At 41.9% G+C, this 20,912-nt stretch overlaps 1 protein-coding gene across 9 annotated transcripts in view; it reads left to right on the top strand.

Moving 5' to 3' along the window:
• Positions 1-20,912, top strand: part of ENOX1 (ecto-NOX disulfide-thiol exchanger 1) — a 572,082-nt gene that overhangs the window by 136,346 nt on the left and 414,824 nt on the right. The window contains exon 1 of one of the 9 annotated variants that reach the window (XM_059144565.1): positions 10,947-11,122. The exons of the other annotated variants lie outside the window; for them this stretch is intronic. The gene's annotated coding sequence lies outside the window, so the exon portion shown is untranslated. Of the gene's footprint in view, positions 1-10,946; positions 11,123-20,912 lie in introns of those variants that run through there. 9 annotated transcript variants of the gene reach the window in all.

Genomic DNA, 20,912 nt, shown 5'->3' with positions numbered 1-20,912 from the left:
AGGAAGAGAGGGAGAGAGAAAATCTCAAGAAGATTCCCTGTTGAGTGTGGAGCTCGACATGGGGCTTGATCTCAAGACCCTAAGGTCATGACCTGAGCTGAAGCCAGGAGTCAGATGCTTAACCAACTGAGCCACCCAGGCGCCACTGCATTCATTGTACTTCTGAGTTCATTCTCCACTCTATGGCTTTGGGAAGCTTCTGCATTCAGACATCTCAGCCACACTCCTTTCCCACCACCTCCTATCCAGATCCGATGGGGAGGACAGATTTGTCTTCGTTTTTGAACACGTGCAATATTCTCCTTGGAGTCCTTCCTCTCAAAGCTGTATTGATCCAATAAAAAGCCAGCTCTGTCTCAGGCAGTAGTTATATTCCTAAACTTGTGCATTATCAGAACCCATGTTATAAAGACAAATATTTCAGTGGGATAATTGGCATTAGGCACTAGAGAGTTGCAGGTGCACAGAAACAAAGTTGTTTTACCTGCAGTTATTTCAGTCACAATGATGATGATGGTGGTGGTGTTTTCAACCTGTAGATGACTGTAAGTTTAAAACCAGCACATCACTGAAAAAATAAAATGTATTATAGAAGGCACGGATTGCATGGAGCACTGGGTGTGGTGAGAAAATAATGATACTGTTATGCTGAAAATAAATAAATGAAAAAATATTTTACTGTATCTCTTTTCATAAGGTTGCAGGGCACCAAACTGATATTTAAAAAAAAATATATTTTACATCTTTATTACCCACTCTGGTGAAAAATAAAGAATAAAGATTTTAAAGCAGCTGTATTGTAAGCAGAACAGCTTCTTTTTTTCTGTATGCCAGCAGCCTTCTTCTGCATAAAGTAAACCTCATTCTTCAATCAGTTGATCACTTTGTATCTAATACACATTATGCAAACCGCACAAAAGAAATGTTTCTAAATGTTTATTTTTCAAAGCTGCCTTCAGTTGGGCTTGTCTCTGACTATTCCACTCCTTTGGCGGATGGTTTTTCCCTCTGAATACTCTCATTTTGGTTAATTATCAATTCAAGGACCTCTTTAAATAGTTCACCTTTTTGAGAAATTTTTCAAGCTGTTCTGAAATAGGGACATACTTTTATTTCCCACAGTGCCAAACACATTGTTAAGACAGAGAGTTAAAAGAGCATGCAAATTCAGTTCCACCAAAACCCCAATGTCTTAACTTTCCTACTTCCCGTTCCTCCTGAACATTGGACGTCACTGTCTTAATGGTGAAGATAAATCAAATAATGCCCATTTCAATGTGAAAGGATGAAGAGTGATTGGCAGTTTTCAGATTAAAGACGAGTACATGTTTTATTTAGTTCCTGGCCCTTCCTGAAACTCCATTAAAATGACTTTTAAGGGACTTTTTTTTTTTTTTTAAGGCACATACCTATAAGAACAAAGAAAGGCGGTAGCGTTTGAGAATCTGGGATATACAGTTGGATGAGTAGTGGCTTATGGAGCAGGCCTCAGAAAGCAGAATTTTAATTTGGCAGAGGAGAAAGGAAAGGAGGAGCCCAGTTTACCCTAGCGAAACCTGCAAAAGCTCAGGAATTCTCAGCAACAAGAACCCCTTGGAAATGAAAGTGAAAATAGGGGTAACAATAGGAGTATTTGATTGAAAGTTCAGATCTGTTTCCCAACTGTATACAAGCAGGCAACTTCCCATCTTCCACTCCCAACAGAGGAATGGAGATTATTTTTTCTTGTAGAAATGATAAAACGGGTTTCTGGATTTGCAGATATCAGGAGAGGTTTAAAGTGGTATTAAATAGTCTTGAAATCAGGGAGATTGTATTGACTTACCAAATCCTGAGAATCACAGCCACTTTCTTTGTGCCCCATAGCCGAAGGGCAGCCAGGATGATACCCTACCTGAAGGAGACTCCAGGATACTTCCCTGGGGTTAGGACCTAAAAATAAAACTCAAGGATACTGACAGCTAGGGTTCCCCCAAAGAAGAGACCTAACTAGAGCAATCCTACAATAAACCCCAAACCAAAAACACACCCCTGCAGCTTTACTGTTGACTTTCTAGTTCCTCACTTCTAAATATCAGCACATGGCCAAGGATCATCAGACATTTAAGAAAAGTATCATGGGAGATAAAAACTAAAACAGGCAAACATTTAAAAAAGCAGCTTGGAGGAAACCGAACCCTTGCAGAAGAAGAAATCTTAAAAAAGAAATCATCTGTATCTTTGGAGGGATAAAGTACGTATTAAAACCACAAAAGAGGAATAGAATCTATAAGAGACAGAAGACAAATTTAAGCAAACTTACTAGAATGTGAAAAGAAAAAGAGTAGAAAATAATATAAAAATATAGAAAATGGGTAGGAGTGGTTCATGAGGTCTAGTGTCCAAAAATAGTTAACACCAGATTGAGAAAGTGAGTATAGAAAACGGAGGACAGAAATTTATCAAAGAGATAATTTAACAAAATTTCCTACAACCAAAGGTAGGAATTTCTAATTAAGAGATTTTGCCAATACGTGTTCATGAAATTTACAAAATGATGATGTGCTCCAGTAAATTACAGGGTGAGCCAATCGGAAGGCCCAGGATCCCAGAGACAGGACCAACACAAGAGCCAGGAGTGCAGTGGGACTAGTGATCCTCTGATGGAAGCTGGGGTGGGGAGAGGACCTTGGGAGAGACTTGCTCACGGTGGAAAAGCTGATAAAGCTCTTGCTGTGTTTGTGTGGAGTTGAGAATTACAAGTCTGGGGAAGCTTTGGGGATAACCTCATGAAAAGTATATAGGAAACTAACCCAAATTAAATGTAACAGTGATTAACTTCAGGAAAGACAAAAAATAAGAAACGGAAATATAATCATAGAGTATTACATGATTCAAATACTAATGGTACCCCCATGGCTATAATGATCTCAAAATTGATGTTTAAGGTAACCAAGATTGTGGTAGAATTTTGAAAAGATGGGGACATGGGGCATGTTTATGTGTGTGAAAGAATGCTAACCCTCCTCTTTCTCACTGGGAAACCAATAGGCATTACCTGAAATGGAGACACCTAGAAGTGGTACTATAAGCATGTTATTTAAATCAGTTATCAGTTTTGCCTCATTATAGCACACGTAGAAACTAATACTTAATAATGCAGCAAGTTTAGGACATCCATCTGGAGAATATTGTATAGATATGAAACTTCTGGATAGAATCTTTACAGATTTTTTTAAAAGATTTTTTTTATTTATTTGACACAGAGAGAGAGAGAGAGAGAGCACACACAAGCAGGGGGAGCAGAGGGAAAGGGAGAAGCAGGCTCCCCACTGAGCAGGGAGCCCAATGCAGGGCTCAATCCCAGGACCCTGAGATCATGACCTGAGCCAAAGACATACACTCAACACACTGAGCCATTCAGGCGCCCCTCTTTTCAGATTTTCTAATGAGAAACCTGATTTTTTTTTTACAAACATTATTTTTTAAATATTGCATACATGCCTCAAGTAGCTAAACATGTTTCTTTATTAAGATTGTAGTGATTCTCTAAATTCTTGTTAGTCATTGTTGGATACTACGCAAGCAGTGATTTAAAAAAAAAAAATTCAAGCCATTTCACAACACTATCCCAAGTTTTACAAAAGTTAAAATTTTAAAAAATCAATAGCTTTAATCCTTTGTCTTACTATTTAAATGCTATACTCTGATAGGCCCCAATGAAATTTTTCCTATAAAATAATGAAAAATAATGAGGCCTTGATTGCAAAATGTTTGTTCAGTGTTGGATCAAACACCCCGTAGGTAGCTTGGTTGTCAATGAAAGAGTACATGAGCTGGAAAGAGGTATCAGGAAAACTTATGGAGAGAATTTGGGGAGCTGTCCTCTGTAGCTTTGTCCACTGGGTCCCCCTCCCCAAGTTCATTTACCAGCTTCATGGGTCACTTCTCCACAAAGGGCAGGGGTGCTGTTGAAGTGGGGGTCTATGGACATGTTTAATGCCTCTCAGTCGGGCAAGGAGTACTACATTTTTGGTCTCTGGCAAAGCTGATGGCCTGTTGTCACCTGTCCAGAGGTACCAAAGTGCCCCAGCCTTGCCCGCCCACCACCTGCTTCCGAGGGGCCAAGGGGCATTGGCCAACTTGGAACCCACTCACAGCACAGCAGTGTGTCAGGACCTGCTACTGGTTGGGGAGTGCTGATTTCCAGCTGTGGCAGCCAAGTCCAGAATAATTAACTAGAAACCTGAAAGCACTTAAGTTCTGGACCCAGGATGATATAATGGTTGAAGCTGTGGTATGAATCAGTGGGTATAAATACAAACTATTTTAAAAATTATTTTTATTAACATATAATGTATTACTTGCCCGGGGGGTACAGGTCTGTGAATTGTCAGGCCTACATATTTCACAGCACTCACCATAGCGCGTATCCACCCAGCCACCCTCTCCCTACCCCCAACCCCCCAGCAACCCTCAGTTTGTTTTGTAAGATTAAGAGTCTCTTTTGGTTTGTCTCCTTCCCGATCCCATCTTGTTTCATTTTTCCCTTAATACAAACTATTTTATTTTAAGAAAACATATCTCATGTGTTCCAGATCTTCTAGACCTTTTGTTTTATCAAGGCATTGGGAAGAAGTGCTTTCCACTCTGTTTTCATGAGACAAAACAGTGAAATGTATGCAGTTGTGAAACGGGATACACTTTAGGGACAACACAGCTTGTGGATTATGTATATGCTGTATTTCACCATTTTGTCTCAAAAATTAAGATAAGGGAAAAGACAGTACCTTTGAGGATAGCAAGCTTCCTTTTTTCATAAAGTTGGAAGAGAAGTTGAAATTAATGGGGAATAGGGCACCTGGGTGGCTCAGTGGGTTAGGCCGCTGCCTTCGGCTCGGGTCGTGATCTCGGGGTCCTGGGATTGAGTCCCACATCGGGCTCTCTGCTCAGCGGGGAGCCTGCTTCCTCCTCTCTCTCTCTCTCTGCCTACTTGTGATCTCTCTCTGTCAAATGAATAAATAAAATCTTAAAAAAAAAAAAAGGAAAAAAAAGAAATTAATGGGGAATATAGCTTGTGTTTTGAATCTTTAGTTTATTGTTTTCCTGCTGTTCTGGGGAAGTTAGCAATAATGTTTTAGGAGAAGAGTTAGGAAATGGAGACTCACTCTTTTCACTAAATTAGCTGGGAAAGAAGAAACACACTTGAGAATACATAGTGGAGAACTCTCTCTCTCCTAATGCAGAGGGGACAGAGCGCGCGGTCCATTTGGTGCCCTCCATAGTCAAGGCTGAAATTGGAAACAATGGTGCTTTAATTCGCTGCTCAGCTAATGGGCCTGCTGATTTATGCTCATTTTTCAGACATCTAATATGTCCTTAAAACCCTCTCAAGGGTTTTATACTTTTAGCCTGAGGTCCCTGAGCTTCATTTTTCCTTTTGTTCTCCAGACACTCTCATGGCCTCTCCCTGTTTCATCTTCTGAGAGGTTTGGAATAATGCATGGTGTGCACTGAATAATTTGGAGGGAGCTTGTGACATGTCTTGATGATGTTTAAGCCACTCAGAATCCTAGGAAATAGTCCCGGCTTGCATTAGCCTTAGATTAATTCAGGTGAACTTTGGAGTCTTAATTTTTAAAAATTTACATTTTTACCAGTGATGATTGAACAACATTGGCATTCTTTCTGCCCGCATTACTGATTACAATTGCAAATACTTGCAAAAAGTGCTAGAATGACTTCTCACTGTTCCATAAGGAACAGAGTATTATTTTACCCATGTCATGGTTATTAAATATCTAAAAAACAATTTTCCAAAAAAAAATCCATACCTGTATGTAACATGTGCATAAATCACAGTAGGAAATGTATTCTGATATGCTTGCCTAGTAATAGTTGTGTAGGTAGGTTTATGTATCTCAGAGAATTTGTCAAGAGGAAAGGTGAAATTTGGGTGGGGTTTCTCATTTAAAACTTCACTATGAGAATGGTAAAAGCAAGGGTGCTTTTGGATGAGGTCAAGATAGTTGTTAATCAGGCCGTTACCGGCTTATTGCCCCAGGATTCCTGGATGTGAGCCGGGTGTGAGTCCAGGCCTTATGATCTGAACCAAATGGTGGAAAACCATGGTGAGTTAGTTTTTTGGGATTTGGGATCAAGGAAACCCATCAGCTCTTGAATTTGCCTGGTGAAAAATGAGCAGAGGAAGCTGTTCTAAGTGGAGATTCAAAGGAGAGCAAGAACATATCATGGGGAAGGATAGCGGGACAGAAGTGTTGGCACCACTGTCTGGAGAGCAGAGGCTCTGCAGACAGGTCTACGGCAAGAGAGTGGGGCACAGCTGGGAAGGAGGAGAGTCAGGGAAGGAAGGGAGTCAGCTGGCAGATTTGTAAATCTGGGGTTGAAATTTAATTTCAAAAGCAACATTTGGCACACTTGGCAACAAGTGACATGATCAAAATGCCATTTGGGGGAGGTTGGTTCTTGCTGTGGGTTACAAAATAACTCAGAAGAGGAAGAAGGCTGGTGCATGATGAGGAGGACTGCCCCTGGGGAAGGAAAAAGGAGAAGGGCTTGCACTTGGCGACAAGATCCACAGAGAAGATAGAAGAGAAAGAGAAGTTACAGGTAACTTTCAGTCAAGCCTAGGGCTGCTGCCTTGGAGAACTCCTCCAGTCTCTGCAAGTCAAAACAAACAAAACAAAGCAGGGTATCCAGAAGAAATGTCCAAATACTTTCTGGAATGTGTCAGTTCTCTTCCGAGCCTGCAAGTCACGGAACAGTGGAAATGGAACAGATTACGAAAGATAGGAGTTTGTTAAGTTGATCAGTTCTCATTTGGAGGCACTCAGACCCTTCCCCTAATTCCACCAGCTCCCAGGAGACCCTCTGGGCAGCAATAAATAAAGGAGTGTGCTGAGAGTTAGTGGTTAGGGAAGGGAACACAGGCCTGCGGATCTTTGGTGCATTTGCAGTAATTGGATCTGGGTGTGTGGATAAGCATTCCACGACACAGAGAAGAGAGGGAAGAGCAGAGGCTTGGATGCAAACATCGTGAACACTTTGTGAGAAGGCCAAGGGAGAAAAGAAGCCAGAGAAGGAGCGGTCAGGATGCCAGCAAACCCGTGAAATTGATCTAAACTTGAAATAGATATTTTGCTTCATTAGAGCCGACAGTATGAATCGGACTTTTAGGTCATAAATGAAGGGGCAGTTCCACCCCCCAAGACTGAACATCTGGAGAGACCTCACAACAAAAACACAACAAGGCAAACGCCCAAAGCATCTTGGCCAAGCAGAAGTCCAGCTGCCAGAGAGATGTCCATGAGCCGCTACTCCTTTACAAATATAATTCACCCTCGTTCTTCCAAGACCGCACCATGAGAATTCTTTAGGTGGGTGTCATGAAACTGTCAAGAAAATTCTACACTCCACGGTAGTGGAGTGATTTAGCCAGAGGGTGAAGAAGGTCAAAAGGTACACATTTCCAGTGGTAAAACGAAGATGTCCTAAGGATGGCACATACAGCGTGGTGACTAGTGTTAACAAGACTGTATCATGTGTTTGGAAACTGCTAAGAAAGGAGACCTTTAAAGTTCTCTACGCGAGAAGAAAAACTTGTAATTATCCATAGCAATGTTAACTGGACTTAACTATGGTGATCATTTTGCAGCATATTCATATATTGAAGGATTATGGTGTTCACCCGAAACTAATATCAATCATATCTCAACTAAAAAAGTTGGAAGAAAAAGCATTAGCCTCTCCATTGTAAATAAGATCAACCAGCACTCACCTGCCCGCTGGGATGGATTAGAATACTGTAAGTTTTGTTGCTTCTCTAAACTGGAAGTGCTTTTGAATCTTGTGTCAGGCTTTTCCAAGAAAGTGAATTAACAGGCACATATACGTGTGTGTGTATGTACAGTATGTATGAAGAGATTTATTTTAAGGAATCAACTCATGTAATTGTGGCAGCTGAAAAGTCTGAAACTCCTAGGACAGCCGGACAGGCAGGTGTTGATAGATCCTTAAGTCTGGAATCTATAGGACAAGTTGGCATGCTGGAAACTTAGTCAGAATTTCGATGTTTATTGTCTTCAGGTAGAATTCCTTGTGGAAACTTAGTTTTTGCTCCTAAGGCCATCAATTGATTGGATGAGGCCCACTCTGATTATGCAGGGGAATCTTCTTCATCTGAGGTCAGTTGATGAATAATATTAATCACATCTACAAAATACCTTTAGAGCAACATCTGTATTGATGTTGGAACACATATCTGAGCACGATAGCCTACCAGACTGATGTTTAAAATTTTGCCGTCACAAATTTCTTTTTTTTGCCTTAGCGAAAGAACAGAGTCAGCCGTATTTTGCCCCACTTCTTCAATTTGAAATCTTTACACTGGAAACAGATTCTCTGAGTGATTCTATGGTGGCAATTTCATCATACCTCTGTTATGTTGAATTATTTTAAACATTTTGTTTGCGGTGTGCCTGGGTGACTCAGTCAGTTAAGCGACTTCCTTCAGCTCAGGTCATGAGCCCAGGGTCCTGGGATTGAGCCCACATCTGGCTCCCTGCTCAGTGTGAAGGCTGCTTCTCGCCCTCCCTTTGCCTGTCTCTCCCCTGCCTCTCTCTTGTGCGCGCGCGCTCTCTCTTTCTCTCAGTGTCAAATAAATAAATAAAATCCTTAAAAAAAAAAAAAAAATTCTTGTTTGAAAAGCTGGGCGATGTCAGAGTCCTTCTGTTCTGTCCTACATGATGCCAAATGATCCTGTCCGCTCTGCCTGGTGAGGCGGGGTGAGCCTGGGGGTAAGAGGTTATGGATTTCTTAAGCCCTGAAGTGAGACTGCTCTGCTGGCTGTGTGACAATCACGTGGGGTTTGGGGAGTTAATATTTTCTGGAAAGAATTTTAACGTTAGAATTTACTGTCTTTTGCACATATAAATTTAAAGCCTTAATGTTATGCTCGTCTGGTTATTTGCATTTAATATGCATGCAAATTCACAATGTATACTCTATGCCGAGAACATAATTTATAAATCAGTACTTTCCCTGGTTGTTAGCAATTTTGGCCGCTTTAAAAATTAATACTTTGAAGAAATATATGTTTTCAAATTTATATGTAGTATCTTTAGTTTCCAGAGAAAAATATGTAGTGCATTCTCTCCTGGAAAGGTAGATCGTCGCTACAAAGCTCTCCGTGTTTAAAGAAATTATGCATCATGCTAAAGGTTACACTGTTTTTATGTATTTATCTTTCCTATGAATGGGCTTGGATGAGGTGTTGCAGATGTTGGTTTCCATTAACAGTGCTGAAAAACGTGTGTTTCTGAAGCAGGATTGCAACCTGCAGCATTCTGGTACGATTGGGGGTGAGTCAGCTCAGCTGATGAGCTCCCCTCACCTAACAGAGTGGCATTTTGTACTTTTAAGTGGAAGAGCGGTTCTGGACTTCATAACCAAGAAGGGGAGAATCCCAGAGAGAGACTCTGTCGCCATTCTGGCTGCCATTTAGTCTTGTTGTCTTGGCAACATAAACACAGCCATCCATCCTTTCCTCAGGCAGGGAGCTCCAGTCATCCTTGAGTCGGCCATGACCTTTTCCTCTCCCCTTCCAATCTGTCGCGGGGTTCTGCCAGGCAGCTCCCAGGTGGCGATGGACTGTTTCTCTCGCACATCTCTAGGCCGTGGCCACAGCCACGTTCTGTCCTTTTTCCAGTGGGACAAGTGACTCCTCCTCACTGGCCCCGTGGCTTCTCAGCTGCTTACTTGCTTCTTCTGTCTGGCTCCAACAAGGCTTCATGAACCTTCCTTCCCAGTACTGAACAACATCTTTTGGTTTAGACCTCATGGTGGTTCAGCGTCCCTTGTGGGAAGCAGACACCCATTCTCAACCTCAGCAGTCCGCTGCTGTGTCCTATCTGAGCCGCACATCTTCGTGGACTGTTAATCTCCCTCTTCCTGCACCTTGCCAACACTGTGGACCACTCGACCTGAGTTACCTTCTCCACCTCAGTATCAGCCCTAATTAAGTGATAATGAGCAAAGACTCTCTAGCTGACAAGCTGTACTGGGACGACCACCACCACCACCATAAATACCATTGGTAACCTCTGCGTCAGCTTCGAACAAAGAGCTGCACGAAATGGACTCAATTCATCTGGCCTGTGGACGTGGACTCAAGACCCAGGTCAGACACTTTGTGCGGCATTGGGCAGCCTGGCAAAGGACATGAGCTGGGATGAGAATCTGTCTTGGGTCTGCTCACCAAACTGTGTGTCCTGGGCCACAGCTGGATCTGCCAGGTGAGGGGGGTGAACTCCACCCCTGAGTCCTTCCCAACCAAGGCACCACCTGCCCGCCAAATCATACGAGACCCAGAGCAGAAGGGACACCAGCTCCTAACCTACCAGGGAGTTGCAAGGGCGTCATTTGCATCATTTGTAGTTGAGTACCCTATACACTTTTCAATGCCCAGACTTACAGTAAATATGGGAAAATCAAGGAGAAACAAAGTGAAGTTTTCTGTTAAGAGGGGAAAACATTAAAAGGAAAACCAAATCTACTCCCTCCCCTTTCAACCATAAATGGTGGGGACCTTGCTTTGGCTTTTGAATTATGTGACTATGTGTGATGAATCAGATGTAAGTGCCTAGTACAGATAATTTTGTGATCAGTAAGAAGTCCAGATAAAATATTCTACAGTGATTTCTCTTTCCATTCCTCCTCATCTCTCTCTTCCTCACTTCCCCTCTCTCTTCTCCTCTTTCTCTTTTGATAATGAGCACAGCAGCTAATAAATGCATACAGTGTCCTGGGTGGCTCAGAGATGCATTTTTACCAGGCTGGTTTTCTCCTGGGTAACTCCAGTGCAAGGTCCCATGTGCCGTGGGCAGAGTCGTGGCTTCTAACTGTCATAGAATGTTTAGGGACGTGGAGGCTACATTCAGTAAGAACTGAATCCTTTTGGAGTTCACACATGTACTGATCTCTCCCATGGCTTAGCAGTCCCCAGAAGAGGCTGGGTCGAGGGAAGTGACGGGGTCCCTGAGAGAAAGCCATGAGTGAAGACATCTGCCAGAGTGGAGGAGACTGAGCAACAGGGTCTGGATGTTTGAGGGAGCAGTGGTTCCAGGTACCCTCTCTGATATAACCAGCTTCCCCTCAACCCCCCTTACCAAGGGCAGACCCCTCCTCGCACACACAAAAACAAGTGTGTTGTGGCATGAGTGAGGGCTGCAGCATAAAGCCGGGGTCAGCAAACACCAGCTTTGGGACGGATCCAGGCTGTGGCCTGTTTTTTGTAAGGATAAAAGGCTAAGAATTGTTTTCAAAATTTTAAAGCCCTATAAAGAAAGCAAAGAAGAATGTTCCAGAGACAATATTTAGGCCTTTGAAGCCTAAAATATTTATTGTCTGTCCCTTAACAGATAACGTTTGCTGCCCCCTACCAAGAACTGATTGACAAAATAGCTCTTTTTCGGTGGCCCTTTTTTAGGAAGAGCAAGGCCCAAGACTAGAAATGGTGTCCCTGATGACTGGGCCTTGAGGCTGGTGTTCTAGAGGAAGTTATTAGCCCAGACAATGTTGTCAGCAGCGTCCATTGTGACTTGTGGATGGCAGAGTGACGGGTCAGTGGAGCAGAGGAAAAGCAAAGAAGAGGAGGGCTGTCGAGCAGCAGGCCTTAGGTCTGTGTGTGTGGTCGACATTCACTCCCACCACCCCCGGGGCATCCCAGAGGGAGTAGCCGAGGACAAAAATCATGGGTGCTGTGTAGGGAATTGGGACTTAGTCTGTTGCCTTAAGTCAACATATTTGCAGCACCATGAACAAGAAGGCACCGGGGGGACCTTCGGTTTATCATTATATTCTGTAGTTTACCAGGTATGTCTCATTTTGTAATTATGAAAACCCTCTGAAGCAGACAGGAAGGATGTTGCTTTTGACCTCAATTTATAGAGAAAAAAGGCACTGATGCTTGGTCAGAGATGTGTCCTGTTCAAGGTCATATAGTTACTATATGATGGAGTTGGAAATCAAACCCAGATACTCTGGTCTAAAACCTGGGCAGCGTTCTCAGAGTCAATGAATTATCACTATGTAGTGTTGTCTCTGCTTCCCTCTCCCCTACCACAAAGCCTTCTCGCTTAATATAAAGTCTCTCTGTAAGTTCATTATATTACCGTATAAAATGACAGAAATGGCGGAGCAGCCCTAGAACCGGTGGATTTTGTGTACCTCAGCTTTGCCATCTTCTCCATGGGCAGGTACATGTGGAAGAAGCTCTTAGCAGGGTATCTGGGGTCATTTGCACACTCTGGGGACTCTGGGCTGAGACAGATTACTTGAAGTCAAGTTTGACCTTCAGAACCTATGAAGGGAACAGTTGCGAGAAATAATTAATGACACCGTGACAACCCTTACCCAAACTGGAGCTGTTTTCACTGTTTAATCATAGATGTCAGAGCAAGACATTATGCAATAGATAAATTGAGTGACCTGTTCTGTGTCTGTATGTTTTAGATATCAAAGACCGTCATTCCTCACGATAGGTATGAGAGAGGATTTTATACATTTGCCCACCACCTACTTACTTTGATAGTCCGTCGTAACGAAGGGTGCAGGGGAGCCGGCTGTGGTCTGCGCAGGCTGTGGCTCTCCATCACAGTCCGAACCTGAGTGATGGATTCAGTCCCGGGGCCAGTGTCCCAGAGACAGGCAGCCACCGGCCTCAGGGAGATCTGTCACAGACCAGCAATCCAGCTGTCTCCAGGAATCTGACCACATCCATATTCACAGAAGGAGAGCACTCAGGGCTTTCCTGGAGAGTAATATCCAGGGACTCTGGGATAATGCTGCCTTTACACTGCTCATAAAATATGTTAAAAAATAAAGCCTTTAAAGTCATGTTTGTGAAGAGTGAGGACAGGAAAATGAGCGTAGCAATTCACACAGTGCACTTTCCCTCGGAGCGAGAGGTCCTGTCAATTTCTCAGAGTGGGTATTTCATCTCTTAGAGTATCCTTAAGAAGGCCAGGTCAGCTGTGCGTTACTGGCTCGGGAGCTGACTTGGGTCTTTGTCCTCCAGGCTTCTTGTACGTCTTTGATTTCAGCTAAATTGTCATTTCTTAGAGAACCTTCCTCCCACCCAGCCTTCAATTTCCTTTCCCCCCAGTTCTGCCTCTTGTGATCCCTGTCATCATCCTGTTTTACTTCATCCACAGCACTTAGCACCGTTTGAAATTATTTTATTTATTTATTGGCCTGTGTAGTGTCTCTCTGTCTTACCCCTGGAACAGAAGCTCCATGAGAACAGAAGCCAACCCCGACTCTTGGTTGACTGTTGTTTTCTGTCACACGTAGAACCGTGCCTGGCCCACGGGGTGTGCTCCATAAATTTACTCAGTGAAGCAATCAGTGGATGAGTTAGTGGGTAAATATGTGCTTTTCTGTTGCTTCATCTGCTTCCTCCCACAGGACAGGGCCCAGAAACTGGGTAGTGGTCTTTCCTGGTAGAAGAATCCCGAGGGGAGATTGTTGTGCTAACAGGTTGCCATAAATTTAATGGATTAAATGTGCAGATTTCTTTTCTTGAAGTTCTGGAAGTCAGAAGTCCAACACAAGGGGGATTGGGTTAAAGTCATGGTGTCAGCAGGGCTGCTCTCCTTCCTGGAGGTTCCAGGGAAAATTTTGTTTTCATGCCTTTTTCCACTTCTAGAAGTTGCACACGTTCTGTAGTCTGGGACCCCTTTCCATCTTCAGAGCCAGCAAGGGTGGTAGAGTCTTTCTCATGCTGCCATGTCTCCGACTTTCCATAACTACAAGTTAAGGACTCATGTGATTAAATTGAGTTTACTTGATAATCTGGGAAAACCTCTCATCTCAATGTCCTTAATGTTAATCACTCCTATAAAGTATCCTTTGCCATGTTAGGTAACATATTCTCGTTCTGGGGAATACACTGCGGACATCTTGTAGGGGGAGAAGGTGTCACTCTTCAGTCTACCACACGGATTTACTCACAAGAGAGGTGGAGGGACAGTCTCATTTCTCTTCTAGAATATATACTGTGAAAGAAACTATTTCCAATTCTTTTATTCATTCAACAAATATTTGTAAAGCTCATTATATTCTCCTTGACAATGCTGTTTCTGGTGATGGGCTGGGCCAGCCTACACTACTGTTTTGTTGGGTTGGGAGACCCTGCAGAAGCTCACCTGAATTCAGAACCAGGCCTGATAGAAACTGGGGTGCTAACCAGAAAGGAATCAGTGGACCCAAAGAGCACTCAAAGCAGCATAGTAGTGGTGACAGTGATAACAGGTAACACTGATGACAGACAAGATTTATTGAGTACAGGCCTGTTTGGAGGATTTATTTCATTTATGTAATCTTTACAATGGTCCTGTGATAGAGGTACTCTCATTGTCCCCATTGTACAGCTGATGAAACTAAGGCACAAACAGGTTAACCCCAGACTAATAAGTGATTGAGCCAGGCTTCAAAGTCTGAGGCCATCTGGCTCTAGACTCTGCTCCCACGGTACTCTCCTACCGCTCATGGGGCCAATTATAGGGTGACCAAAGGAGCCTGTGAGAGGACAGAGTGGGGTGCTGGGGAGCAGAGCCTCCATTTCTGTGCGGGTGTGCAGGCTTGCTTGTTGTTTGGACCTTGTGGTTTCTGCCTTGGAAGCATAGGGAAGACCGTACTGTATGTCTGGTGTAGCCACTTGCAGTGGGGAGAGGCTAAGATGCTGTCTGTGCTTGGGAAGTCACAGAACCTCGCAGCTCACCAGCAGTTCCTGTTGAGGGGTTGGTGAGGGAGACATTTCCACTGAACCATCCGTTGGGCTTCTGAGTTTCATGAAGTACAAAGACTAGAATGGAACGGAGGACAAGTCAGAAGCCCTGAGTTTAATGTCCACTATATCAGTTACCAGATCGAGGCCTGGGTCAACACATTGAGCCTCTAGGAAAAAAAAAATACAAATTCTTTTTTGTCCACATCTCCAGGGAGGGAGAAAGATCAAATTGTTGTTGTGAAGTACTCTAAAGATTGGTCTTTACTGTCCACGTGCCTAAACAATAGCGTGAGGAAAAGTACTATGTATGAGCACGCAAAAGGTGTCTGGTTTGTGTTGCCCTGGGGGTAAACTGGAGAGTGTGGGCAAGACAGGACATCTTCTTCCTATGGCCTCTGTGAGAGAGACTGATTGATGGCAGGGATTTCCAGATCAGCCTGTGAAAGCAAGCCATCAATCACGGCATAAGAAGGCTAGCTTGTCTTTAGTGTCCAGACCCATGGTCCTGATAGCTCTGATAATCCAAATGTGGTCATCAAAAGGGGAGGCCTCCACCACTTAGGTCCACCTCCCTCACTGTAGTGGCTAGAGTGTGGCCAGACAGTTCTAAGAGTTTCTTGCTTTGAAGTGGAATTCTTTAGTGGGTTTGACGTAATTGAGCACAAGTGAAAGCTTCAGAAGGAGGCACAGAAATTTACCTTGGAGTTAGTGAGCCTCTTAAAATACTTACTCAAATAGTCACAACTATCAAGAGTTGCAAAGGCTTTTAAATTTACCCTGCCTGTAAGCTAATAAGTGTGCCACCACTTCCTATATGCTGGCAGAAGACATGAAATCTTTGGGTCAGACACAAAGGACTTTGTTCCTCATGATATGGCTTCCTGTTCCTACTGGTTTCCCTTGTCCCCCAGCTCCCAGATGGGACAATTCAGACCAGGCCATGGTGGGTCTGTGTCACAGCTGAGGAACACAGAGTTTAGGAAATCACCAGTTTTGTAAAGAGCTACTGGCAAACTTGCCCAGCCTTTATCACCCTGGTCGGGAAACAAATCTGTCCTGTCGGGGAGGGAGACACTGTCTTCATCCTTCCAGGCTGTTGGCTTCACAAACATCCTTGAAAAGAGAGTCTGGAATAAAAGCTGTCATGAGACAAGTAGCAAAGTCTCCCATTAGAAACTAGTACGTAATCGGCTGAATTCCTAATAGTGACCCATGGTAGGTATTTGTCTTTCAATGCACAGAATTGTTTCTGTGAATGGATATAATCTGAATTCTGTCTGAGAAAAAATAATCCATTTCTAATTCTCTATGCCTAGTGAGTTCTACTCAATATTGTAGGATAGTGATCCAGCCAAACTTTTGCTTATATAATTACCAGGGAATTCAGAACTTCTAATGAATTGGTAATCAAATGATATTTCGATTAAAAGTTCTTTACGTGGAGTATGCAGAGGGTATACGGTTGATGGTCTGTCTCTTCGATCAACTTTGGTTACAGGAGTTACAACAGTAAGAATTTTATGCTTTGACAGTGGATGATACTGATGGGAATTTATGCAAAGATTTTTGCTTAGAATAACACATGCTTTTCCTTTGATTTCAATCTTAAATTTTCTAGGCAGATTCTTATTGGGAGAATTATCATTTGTTGTACAAGTTTCTTTATATTTGATTTTTTCATTCTCCAGATGTGTTCAATTTTATTTTTGGCCGTGCTTAAGAATTATAGACCTATCATTGCCTACATAGTATGTTGTCAGGCATAAACTGAACCCAAATGATATCCATGAAATAACTGAACTTTGAATATTTTTAGGTGTAAACTTGATAAAAGGACCTACATGGTGTTGTAGATGTCAGGAAATTCAAGGACCCACATTCTGCCTGGGAGCTGGGGCAGTGCTCTGACCATGGCTTTAAATGCAGCTGCATCTGGATTGAACCCCAGCTCTGCTAATTCTTAATTCTGTAGTTTACCTACAATATCTCAGCCTCAATTTCCTCACCTAAAAATCATAGATAGTCACTACTGCTTCGTAGTATAGTTGTGCAGCCTAAGTGAAATAAGTTATTCAAAGCTGATACATTCCTTTAATAATGTAAAGGGAATATTGAAGTCAGTTCAGGACCATTACGAAGTTTTTTTTGATTACTTTCAGCTTGGGTGAAGCCTTAAATTCTTAGTTAAATTCCTTCCCTAAAGTACTCATTTATTGTCTATTATTTTTCTAGTTATCTAGGTGCATTGGGGAATTAAAATCATCCTTTAAAAATCATCCCATGGATATCAAACGCTCGTAAATTGCTAGATGCTAATGGGAAAGTCAAGAATCTGCTCCCACTTACTATTGCAGGCATGCAGAGAGCTACCTAGGGAAAAGCAAGGGTTAGCTTAAATTCCCAGAATAAGATGCTTTGCAGATTTCAAAATATGTCACTCACTATAAAATTAATTCAATTACTTACCAGCCACACACATACTAATCAGGGTTGTGAGTATGAGAGACCATAGGGAAGAGTGGACGGGTACCTTTCTATTACCAGTGCTAGTATTAAGAAATAATGACAGCTCACATGTGTGTGATGCCCTCAGTTTTATGGGAAATCAGGAGCTGAATATTTAAAAAACTAATTACAATTAATTAAGATGACTAAAAGAGCTGTGACAATTTGGGATTCTATTTTTATCAATTTAATCAGTCTCTCCAATGAAAAGTAGGAGAGATATTTTAGATTTGACAAACAACTTAAGAGCTTTGCAGGGGGAATGGAATGAGAAAGCACAACGAGCAGAAGAGAGTTAAGTAAAATTCTGTACTTTTTAAAATAAGCAGCTACTATGTTTTGAATATAAAGTGGCCAAGACTGAGGAGATAGGGAGCGAGAGAGGGGAAAATTGTATGTCAGCGGATGGGATGAAGGAAGATAAATGATAAGGCACTTGCCTCCTCCAAATACGTAAATCTCTACTCACTGCCACATGTAGAAAACATGATGAAAACAGCCTTTATGCCAAATGTGTGTGTGTACCGGGATCCCCTCTTTATCTGCAAGGGATTCGTTCCAAGACCCCACTGGATGTCTAAAACCTCAGATAATACCAAAGCCTATATATCTCTATACTGTGTTTTTCTTATTCCTACATACCTATGATAACATTTAATTTATGAAGCAGGCACAGTAAGAGATTACCAATAATGATAAAATAGAACAATTGCAATACAAACTGTAATAAATGTTACATGAATGTGGTTTCTCTTGAAGTATTTTATCATACCATACTCCCCCTTTTTGTCTTGTGATGATGTGAGAAGATAGATACCTGCGCGATGGGATGAAGTGAAGGGAATGACGCCGATACCGTGATGCGGTGTTAGGCGCTAATGACCGTCGGATGACGCATCAGGAGAACCATCTGCCTCTGCACCATGGTTGACCACAGATAACTGAGACCAGAGAAAGGGAAACTGCAGATAAGGGGGAAATGTCATATTTAGACAATTCAGTGTGTCTTCAGATTCCATAGAAAATGTGAAAGGCTTTGCTTAGAGATTGGGTCAAACCTTTCCTTCTGGCTAAGTACATACTACCACATGCCTAAACTTCCGACATAGTAGCTATTCTGAGGGGGGGAAGGGGATGAACGATTTGCAAGATATATCAAAACTAGTCTCAACTGGTTGTTAATGGAGGTAACTGGACGATGACATTATTTCTATTTAGTCCAAATCATATTAAATAAGCTCTTGCCAGAGGTAGGGTCTGTAGTAACTAAACTGATCATGATGGTTAGCTTCTCTCCTCAGTTCATTCACAGCCAGAATGCAGGCCCTGGGGACACAACCTATGTACCCACCCTCAGGCCTTGCATCCCCTGTGAGATGAGGTTTCTGAATCTAACCCTTGCTCTTAAGAACATTATGATGTGGTACGGAAAAGTGCACATTAGTGAGACAGGACACATGCACACATTTAAATCTTTGTGACAATTTTTCTTTGTCTACAAACCGAGTTAGTTTTTAAAGGGTTTTTTAATTTTTAATTTTTTTTCTACGTAATTACAACTGTTTTACTTTGAAAGACGCTGAAATTGGAATATTTCTTGCATTTTATGTTTTACTTATATTTTTCTTTACCTTGGACTGTATATAATCATGGATACAAATATCCCACACCTTCTAGTACAAATGCAGCCGTAATGAAGAAGTAGAATGTCAGCTCATGTGGAGGAAGTTTAGACTCTGGGCTCTAAGACAGGAAAATGGATATTCCAATAAACAGAGCTGTTGAGGCTACAGCAAGTTATCTGCACAAAGCTGTGGGGTCAGCAATTTTTAGATGGTATCATGCATGAGTACTTAATCGAGTAAAGACATCCAATCCCAGTGGAATCTTGGGGACATGAGGTCAATACTTTCTTCCCCTTGAACACTGGGGCAAACTGGTTTTTGATTCTCTAGTAGCCATCTCTTGGGTGTCTCTGCACTAAGATCTGCTTCTATTACTTTGAAAATCCTTTTATTGGGATGACCTTAGTGTCAGTGACACCCACAAGCTAAGTTTAATTGGTTTTCTAAAAATACCTTCTTTTTCTCCCAATAATTTCTTCAGTTCACAATTAATTAAAGAAAAATGTGTTGGAATCTCTCCCGTTTAAAGTCTCTGTATTCTTCACCATATCGATTTATTTATTTATCACAAATGGCCAATTCTGAATGGGTAGTATTTCAGCTTTCAGCTCCTAGCTTTTTTTCTTGATATTGACTAAATTTTGAAATATTCAAAATCAACAAACCCATAGAGACAGATAGAACTATGTGTGTGACAGTTGTTACCCCTTTAAAAAAAAACTGTTTATAGGAAGTGGCAGAATCTTTTGAAATTGGAGACTGAATTGTGTAGTGATCATTAGCATATGGAAATTTGGGCAAGTTATTAAGTAATGCTCTAATCTTTTTTGTTCATTCATCTGTAAAATTAGGATACTAGTATCTAAATGGTCTAGTTGTGTATTAAAAGTTGAAAAGCATTTAAAATATTGCCTAGTACGTAGTAAGTGCTCAATAATAAATGTTATCATTGTGACCATTATAATTCTGGTCATTTTTATCTTGACTATTTATATTTTAGAGGGTTGTCAGCTTCTTTTTACTTTGAGATATCTTCAGAGGCACTTCTTTTAAAAAAATATTCTATTACTCATGGTGTCTCTGATTTCAGTTGAATTGATTTAGATCACACAATGGTCACAGAGGCTTGAGTGCCTTGAGAGTATGTTCTATCCTGATGTCCTTCATCTCTAGGAAAACACTTTACTCACAGCAGGTGCTCAACAAATTTGGACAACAATCTGGGTCTGGATTTAATTCTTATATCATTAGCAATGAGGCTACTTGATTTGCCTTTCTGGACTCAGGATCTCTGAGGTCCTAAAGCCAAATCTGGAGGCCAAAAGACTTGAGATTTGAGTTTCAGCCCTGCTGAGATTGGGTCCAAGGTACCTGGGTTTCCCCCCAAATCTCTGTTCTTTCAATATCTGTTCAATCATATTTAATGGAGGCACAAGGGAAATTATTTTCAGTAATGAAAACACCATTTATTAACAGATTAACTAATTTATTTACTTTCTCTGGCCCAAGCAGGCTCAATGATCTGTGGTTAAAACTACTGAAAGGTGAAAGTTTTGCTGTTTTAGTTTTTCTTGATTTTACTTTAGACTGTGTGTGCATGTGTATGCTTTCTAGATCTAGCAAGTAATTGGGAGGTGTATTAAAAGATTGACATATTAGATAATAAAATATCTCCCTTGCTTCAGTCAAAGAACACCAGTGATGCTTATTTGGTTTCAGAATTTTAGCGGGCAGTGATAGTGGGTTCCTCCAACAAGACAGACCATTCTGGGCAGGTTTTCTTTGGTGGGTGGGTGAGTGGGTAGAGACAGACTTTTTCCTATTTGAGAGTGCTGTTTTTATATTTTGCTGGTTACATGAAGGATTGCATGATGAAATTTGAGTTGCTTCATGCATATCACTGGACTAACATTTTAGCACTGTAAAGAAATGGGCTCCAAAGGAATTGGCTTACTGCCCCGAGGCTGATTTGCCTCTGGCTCTGCTGCTTACCA

This window comes from Mustela lutreola, chromosome 13, assembly GCF_030435805.1.
Source record: "Mustela lutreola isolate mMusLut2 chromosome 13, mMusLut2.pri, whole genome shotgun sequence".
Taxonomy (NCBI): Eukaryota; Metazoa; Chordata; class Mammalia; order Carnivora; family Mustelidae; genus Mustela; species Mustela lutreola.
This window is presented reverse-complemented; position numbering and strand designations above follow the sequence as displayed.